The sequence below is a fragment of the Triticum aestivum genome, chromosome 3A (genome assembly GCF_018294505.1).
Source record: "Triticum aestivum cultivar Chinese Spring chromosome 3A, IWGSC CS RefSeq v2.1, whole genome shotgun sequence".
Lineage (NCBI taxonomy): Eukaryota > Viridiplantae > Streptophyta > Magnoliopsida > Poales > Poaceae > Triticum > Triticum aestivum.
The window spans coordinates 572,182,834-572,191,597 of record NC_057800.1 but is presented as its reverse complement, the minus strand read 5'-3'; positions in this window follow the sequence as shown (position 1 = coordinate 572,191,597).

Sequence of the window (8,764 nt, the reverse complement as noted above, 5' to 3'; positions counted from 1 at the left end):
AAGATTCACAAAGTTTCCGTGAGCATGAAGAAAGTTCAAGGAGCTCCCCCACTTCAACAATGCTTGTCTCTCTCACTTTCACTTTCCTTTTTGAAAAAGTTTTGGGTTCCCCTCTTTTTTTTAAACTATATAAAAGCACTCAATAGAAATAAATGACTCTCTAAAACTTCCGGGTTGTATCCCTGGCAGCGCTTTATTTAAAGCCATTAAGCTAGGCATAAGGTGCTCAAGTAATGAATCCACCCCGATCCCAAGGTATATCAAAGCCAATTTTAATTAACAATGATTTGTGATTTAGTAGTGAGCACAAAGTAACATATATCATGCAACAACAAAGTCTAACTCTCTTCCTATGCATCGGCATGTCATAAAAGAACAATTCATGCACACATAGTAAAGGCCAATGCATAGTATAAACAATTTCTTGCAATTTTATCATATTGGAAACATAGAGAGGTGGAGATGTAGTTCCTATCTCATAATAATTGCAAGTAGGATCAGCAAGCACATGCATATTATATCTATCAAAATCATCATGTGTAGTAGTGAAATGCAACCCATCAATATAATCCTTAATAAGGGCAAACTTCTCCGATATAGTGTAGTCGGGAGAATTCAAAAAGATAATAGGACTATCATGCGTGGGTGCAATAGCAACAATTTCATGTTTAACATAAGGAACTATAGCAAGTTCATCTACATAAGCATAATTCATATTGGCATCTTGGCCACAAGCATAGCAAGCATCATCAAAAAGGGATATTTCAAAAGAATCAACGAGATCATAACAATCATCATAGCAATCATCCTTCAGTAAGAACGAAGGGAAATTAAACAATGTATGAGTTGAAGAGTTACTCTCATTAGAAGGTGGGCACGGGTAGCTAATCCACTCTTCCTCCTTTTGTTCTTCGCTCTCCTCATCATCTTTTTCATCCAATGAGCTCACAGTTTCATCAATTTCTTCTTCCATAGACTCCTGCAAAATATTAGTCTCTTCTCGGACAACGGTGACTTTCTCAATAAATTCATCAATATGATAATTTTATTTATAATTCTCATAGTAATATTTAAGGATAGCTAAATTTTTAGGTCTATAAACTGAATCATCAAAATCTTCAAACTCTTTAAACAAAGATTCAATTTCATAAGCACCCATAAAAGCAACGAATTCTTCTATTTGTTCCACATAATAATAATCATATATACCATTAGCATAATAAGCCAAGGTTTCATAATCATTAAGTTCACATGAAAAGGGAAGGTGTGGAGCCTTCATCCTAGAGCAACAAGTATAATCATATCTCAAGCATAGTTGCCGAGCATACCAATGCAATATACAAATTTGATCCCATAATAGTTTCCCTTTTTGAGTCAAGCGTTAATCCCTAAAGTATTCACATTGATCCAACGTTACTCCCATTATAAAGTTGAATGGGGTTTTCTCAGGATTATCAAAGTAGTATATAATATCTTTCACATAATGAGCATCGAGGGTTTTAGGAGGTTCCCCATCTCCATGAGTAGCAAGTAAACCTTTTTTTGGTATTTCGTGTTCCATATCCATAACTAAAGATAGAGAACAACTTAGAACAACAAATAAAAATTACTTGGTGATAAAGCAAACAAGCACACATGAGAATATTCACCCCACTCTATAACTCCCCAGCAACAGCGCCCGAAAAAGGTCTTGATAACCCATAGGTATAGGGGATCAATTGTAGCCTCTTTCGATAAGTAAGAGTGTCGAACCCAACGAGGAGCTAAAGGTAGAACAAATATTCCCTCAAGTTCTATCGATCACCGATACAACTCTACGCATGCTTAAGGTTCACTTTACCTAGAACAAGTATGAAACTAGAAGTACTTTGTAGGTGTAACGGGATAGGTTTGCAAGAATATAAAGAGCACGTAAATAAAAACTAGGGGCTGTTTTAGGTAAAGAAGCAATAAAGTTAGTATAGAGAGTGTGGAAAAGTGGTGGTAGGAGTTGCGAAATTGTCCCTAAGCAATTGACCACTTTACTAGACCGATAGCAAGTTTTATGTGGGAGAGGCCACTGCTAGCATGTCATCTTGATACGTCTCCAACGTATCTATAATTTTTGATTGTCCCATGCTATTATATATTCTGTTTTGGATGTTTAATGGGCTTATTTATACACTTTTATATTATCTCTGGGAATAACCAATTAACCGGAGGTCCAGCCCAAATTATTGTTTTTTGCCTATTCAGTGTTTCACAGAAAAAGAATATCAAACGGAGTCCAAACAGAATGAAACCTTCGGGAGCGTGATTTTTTGGAACAAATGTGATCCAGAGGACTTGGAGTGGACGTCAAGCAACCAACGAGGAAGCCACAAGGCAGGGGCGCGCCTACCCCCTGGGCTCGCCCTCCACCCTCGTGGGCCCCTCGTGGCTCCACCGACCTTCTTCTTTCTCCTATATATATCTACGTACCCTGAAAACATCGGAGAGCAGCACGAAAACCTAATTCCACCGCCGCAACCTTCTGTACCCGTGAGATCCCATCTTGGGGCCTTTTCCGGCGCTCCGTCGGAGGGGGCATTGATCACGGAGGGCTTCTACATCAACACCATAGCCTCTCCGATGATGTGTGAGTAGTTTACCTCAGACCTTCGGGTCCATAGTTATTAGCTAGATGGCTTCTTCTCTCTCTTTGGAGCTCAATACAAAGTTCTCCTCGATTCTCTTGGAGATCTATTCGATGTAATCTTCTTTTGCGGTGTGTTTGTCGAGATCCGATGAATTGTGGGTTTATGATCAAGATTATCTATGAACAATATTTGAATCTTATCTGAATTATTTTATGTATGATTGTTTATCTTTGCAAGTCTCTTCGAATTATCAGTTTGGTTTGGCCTACTAGATTGATCTTTCTTGCAATGGGAGAAGTTCTTAGCTTTGGGTTCAATCTTGCGGTGCTCGATCCCAGTGACAGTAGGGGAAACGACACCTATTGTATTGTTGCCATCGAGGATAAAAAGATGGGGTTTATATCATATTGCATGAGTTCATCCCTCTACATCATGTCATCTTGCTTAAAGCGTTACTCCGTTCTTATGAACTTAATTCTCTAGATGCATGCTGGATAGCGGTCGATGTGTGGAGTAATAGTAGTAGATGCAGGCAGGAGTCGGTCTACTTGTCACGGACCTGATGCCTATATACATGATCATACCTAGATATTCTCATAACTATGCTCAATTCTATCAATTGCTTGACAGTAATTTGTTCACCCACCGTAATACTTATGCTATCTTGAGAGAAGCCACCAGTGAAACCTATGGCCCCCGGGTCTATTTTCCATCATACAAGTTTCCAATCTATTTTATTTTGAAATCTTTACTTTCAATTTATATCATAAAAATACCAAAAATATTTATCTTATTATTATCATCTCTATCAGATCTCACTTTTGCAAGTGGTCGTGAAGGGATTAACAACCCCTTTATCGCATTGGTCACGAGGTTCTTATTTGTTTATGTAGGTACGAGGTGACTCGCGCGTGGTCTCCTACTGGATTGATACCTTGGTTCTCAAAAACTAAGGGAAATACTTACGTTGCTTTGCTGCATCACCCTTTCCTCTTCAAGGTAAAACTAACACATGCTCAAGAGGTAGCACATCCCTGAATTGGAATTCTATGCACTTATGGTTGGAACTATTAGCAAGCATCCGCAACTACTAATGTTAATTAAGGTAAAACCCAACCATGGCATTAAGATATATTGGCCCCCCTTCAATCCCGTATGCATCAATTTCTATGCTAGGTTGAAGCTTCTGTCACTCTTGCCCTCCTATACATAGTCCTATCAACATACAACTAACCCTATGGTGTGATCCACGCACGTGCTCATATGATGGCACCAAAGGACAGCAACATAACCACAAGCAATTTAAACCAATCATAGCAATTCACCAATTACCGATAGGACAACAAAAATCTACTCAGACATCATAGGATGGCAACACATCATTGGATAATAATACGAAGCATAAAGCACCATGTTCAAGTAGAGGGTACAGCGGGTTGCGGGGGAGTGGACCGCTGTAGATAGATGGGGGAAGGTGATGGAGATGTTGGTGAAAATGACGGAGGTGTTGGTGTAGATTGTGGTGACGATGATGGCCCCAACGGTGTTCCGGCGCCACCGGGAGAGAGGGGGAGAGGGCCCCCCTTCTTATTCTTCTTCCTTGACCTTCTCCATAGATGGGAGAAGGGTTTCCCCTCTGGTCCTTGGCTTCCATGGCATGGGAGGGGCGAGAGCCCCTCCGAGATTGGATCTGTCTCTCTCTGTTTCTGCGTTTTAGATTCTGCCCTTTCACCGTTTCTTATATTCCCGGAGATCCGTAACTCCGATTGGGATGACACAATTTTTATCCGGATATTAGCTTTCTTGCGGCGAAAGAAGGGCACCAACCGCCTTACGAGGTGTCCACGAGGGTCAGGGGCGCGCCTGTCCCCTGGGTGCCCCCCTGCCTCGTGGGCCCTTCGATCATCGTCTCGCGTTGATTTCACTTCCCAAAATTCACATATGTTCCAAAAAAATCTCCGTCAGTTTTTATCCCGTTTGGACTCCGTTTGATATGGATTTTCAGCAAAACAAAAAAATGTAACAAACAGGAACTGGCACTGGGCACTGGATCAATATGTTAGTCCCAAAAATAGTATAAAAAGTTACCAAAAGTATATAAAAGTTGTAGAATATTGGCATGGAACAATCAAAAATTATAGATACGACGGAGACGTAGCAAGGTACAAATAATTACAAAGTTTCTTTGTGAATATTTTTGTTGTATTTAGAGAGTGTCCAATTTGTACACGAAGTGCATCCAGTTTTTGCCGTAATCCTCTCTACTTTTTTGCACATGCCATGTGGGTGAAATGATGATACCATGCCAAGTTTCAACCTTTTCAGAGTTCACTTTTAGTGCTTTACAATTTCAGGGTCATTCAGCTCAAAACAAATCAATAAACACATGAAAAATAGCAAATGAAGGCACAAAGGATTGAGAGTTGATGATGTGGCTTTGAATGGTGCATAATGAACACACAAAAAGTCTAGAGTTGTAATAAGTTAAAAAAATGAAGTGCCTTTGTAACAGATGAGTTTTCGTCAAAAACCCTGATACTTCGAAAGAGAGTGTCTAGTTTGTACATGAAGTGCATCCAGTTTTTGCCGTAACCCTCTCTACTTTTTTTGCACATGCTATGTGGGTGAAATGATAATACCATGCCAAGTTTCAACCTTTTCAGAGTTCATTTGTAGTGCTTTTCAATTTCAAGGTCATTTAGCTCAAAACAAATCAGTAAATGCATGAAAAATAGAAAATGAAGGCAGAAAGGGTTGAAAGTCGATGACGTGGCTTTGAATGGTGCATACTGAATGCAAAAAAAGTCTGGAGTTTTAAAAACATGTAAAAATATACATAAAAAATACATTGATCATCGACAATCTTTTTGTGTAGAATCTGAATTGTCAATAGGAATCTTCCCCGGTTTAAGAACCGGCGAAGATTCCTATTGCGGCCACAGATCCTACACATAGAGTTCAATAAGGCCAAGTGGTTGTGATAGTTTGAGAAGTAACATATTTAAGGTGGTAAAAACCCTCTTAGGGTAGCGAGGTGGGACTAAAAAACTGCTGCATGGCGAAAGTTTAGTACCGGTTTGTGGCATGAACCGGTACTAAAGGGGCTGGTGGGGCCACAGCCTGCTGTTGGGGAACACAATAATTTCAAAAAACAATCTACGGACACGCAAGATCCATCTAGGTGATGCATAGCAACGAGAGGGGAGAGTGTTGTCCATGTACTCCCGTAGACCGTAAGCGGAAGCATTATGACAACGCGATTGATGTAGTCGCACGCCTTCACGATCCGATCGATCCTAGCACCGAAGGTACGGAACCTCTGTGATCTACACACGTTCAGCTCGATGACGCCCCATGAACTCTAGATCCAGCTAAGTGTCGAGGGAGAGCTTCGTCAGCACGACGGCGTGATGACGGTGATGATGAAGTTACCAACGCAGGGCTCCGCTTAAGCTCTACAACAATATGACCGAGGTGGAAATCTATGGAGGGGGGCACTGCACACGGCTAAGAGATCACATTGTGTGTCTATGGAGTGCCCCCTCCCCCGTATATAAACGAGTGGAGGAGGGGAGGGCCGGCCCTCTCTATGGCGCGCCCTAGGGGGAGTCCTACTCCCACCGGGAGTAGGATTCCCCCCTTCCCTAGTTGGAGTAGGAGAGTAAGGAAGCAAGAAAGAGGGAGAAGGAAAGGGGGCGCCGCCCCCCTTCCCTAGTCCAATTCGAACCCAAGGGGGAGGGGGCACGGCCTGCCCTGGCTTCCCCTCTCTCTTTCCACTAAGGCCCATATACTCCCCGAGGGGTTCCGGTAACCCCCCGGTACTCCGGTAAATGCCCGAACTCACCCGGAACCATTCTGATGTCCAAACATAGGCTCCCAATATATCGATATTTATGTCTCAACCATTCCGAGACTCCTCGTCATGTCTGTGGTCATATCCAGAACTCCGAACTACTTTCGGTGCATCAAAACACATAAACTCATAATACCGATCGTCACCGAACATTAAGCGTGCGGACCCTACGGGTTTGGGAACTATGTAGACATGACCGAGACTCATCTCCGGTCAATAACCAATAGGGGAACCTGGATGCTCATATTGGTTCCTACATATTCTACGAAGATCTTTATCGGTCAAACCGCATAACAACATACGTTGTTCCCTTTGTCATCGGTATGTTACTTGCCCGAGATTCGATCATCGGTATCTCAATACCTAGTTCAATCTCGTCATCGGAAAGTGTCTTTACTCGTTCCGTAATGCAACATCCTGTAACTAACTCATTATTCACATTTCTTGCAAGGCTTATAGTGACGTGCATTACCGAGAGGGCCCAGAGATACCTGTCCGATACATGGAGTGACAAATCCTAATCTCGATATATGCCAACTCAACAAACACCATCGGAGACACCTGTAGAGCATCCTTACAGTCACCCAGTTATGTTGTGATGTTTGATTGCACACAAAGTGTTCCTCCGGTATTCGGGAGTTGCGTAATCTCATAGTCATAGGAACATGTATAAGTTATGGAGAAAGCAATAGCAGTAAACTAAACAATCATCGCGATAAGCTAATGGATGGGTCAAGTCAATCACATCATTCTCTAATGATGTGATCTCGTTCATCAAATGACAACTATTTGTCCATGGCTAGGAAACTTAACCATCTTTTATTAACGAGCTAGTCAAGTAGAGGCATACTAGTGACACTCTGTTTGTCTATGTATTCACACATGCACTAGGTTTCCGGTTAATACAATTCTAGCATGAATAATAAATATTTATTAAGGAAATATAAATAACAACTTTATTATCGCCTCTAGGGCATATTTCCTTCAGCCTCCCACTTGCACTAGAGTCAATAATCTAGATTACATTGTAATGATTCTAACACCCATGGAGTCTTGGTGCTGATCATGTTTTGCTCGTGAGAGAGGCATAGTCAACGGGTCTGCAACATTCAGATCCATATGTATCTTGCAAATCTCTATGTCTCCCTCCTTGACTTGATCGCGGATGGAATTGAAGCGTCTCTTGATGTGCTTGGTTCTCTTGTGAAATCTGGATTCCTTTGCCAAGGCAATTGCACCAGTATTGTCACAAAAGATTTTCATTGGACCTGATGCACTAGGTATGACACCTAGATCAGATATGAAATTCTTCATCCAGACTCCTTCATTTGCTGCTTCCGAAGCAGCTATGTACTCCGCTTCACACGTAGAACCCGTCACGATGCTCTGCTTGGAACTGCACCAATTGACAGCTCCACCATTCAATAAAAATACGTATCCGGTTTGTGACTTAGAGTCATCCGGATCAGTGTCAAAGTTTGCATCGACGTAACCATTTACGACGAGCTCTTTGTCACCTCCATAAACGAGAAACATATCCTTAGTCCTTTTCGGGTATTTTAGGATGTTCTTGATTGCTGTCCAGTGATCCACTCCTGGATTACTTTGGTACCTCCCTGCTAAACTAATAGCAAGGCACACATCAGGTCTGGTACACAGCATTGCATACATGATAGAACCTATTGCTGAAGCATAGGGAATGACTTTCATTTTCTCTCTATCTTCTGTAGTGGTCGGGCATTGAGTCTGACTCAAACTTCACACCTTGTAACACAGGCAAGAACCCTTTCTTTGCTTGATCCATTTTGAACTTCTTCAAAACTTTATCAAGGTATGTGCTTTGTGAAAGTCCAATTAATCATCTTGATCTATCTCTATAGATCTTGATGCCCAATATATAAGCAGCTTCACCAAGGTCTTTCATTGAAAAAATCTTATTCAAGTATCCTTTTATGCTATTCAGAAATTCAGTATCATTTCCGATCAATAATATGCCATCTACATATAATATCAGAAATGCTGCACAGCTCCCACTCACTTTATTGTAAATACAAGCTTCTCCAAAAGTCTGTATAAAACCATATGCTTTGATCACACTATCAAAGAGTATATTCCAACTCCGAGAGGCTTGCACCAGTCCATAAATGGATCGCTAGAGCTTGCACACTTTGTTAGTACATTTTGGATTGACAAAACCTTCTGGTTGCATCATATACAACACTTCTTTAAGATATCCATTAAGGAATGCAGTTTTGACATCCATTTGCCGAATTTCATAATCATAAAATGTGGC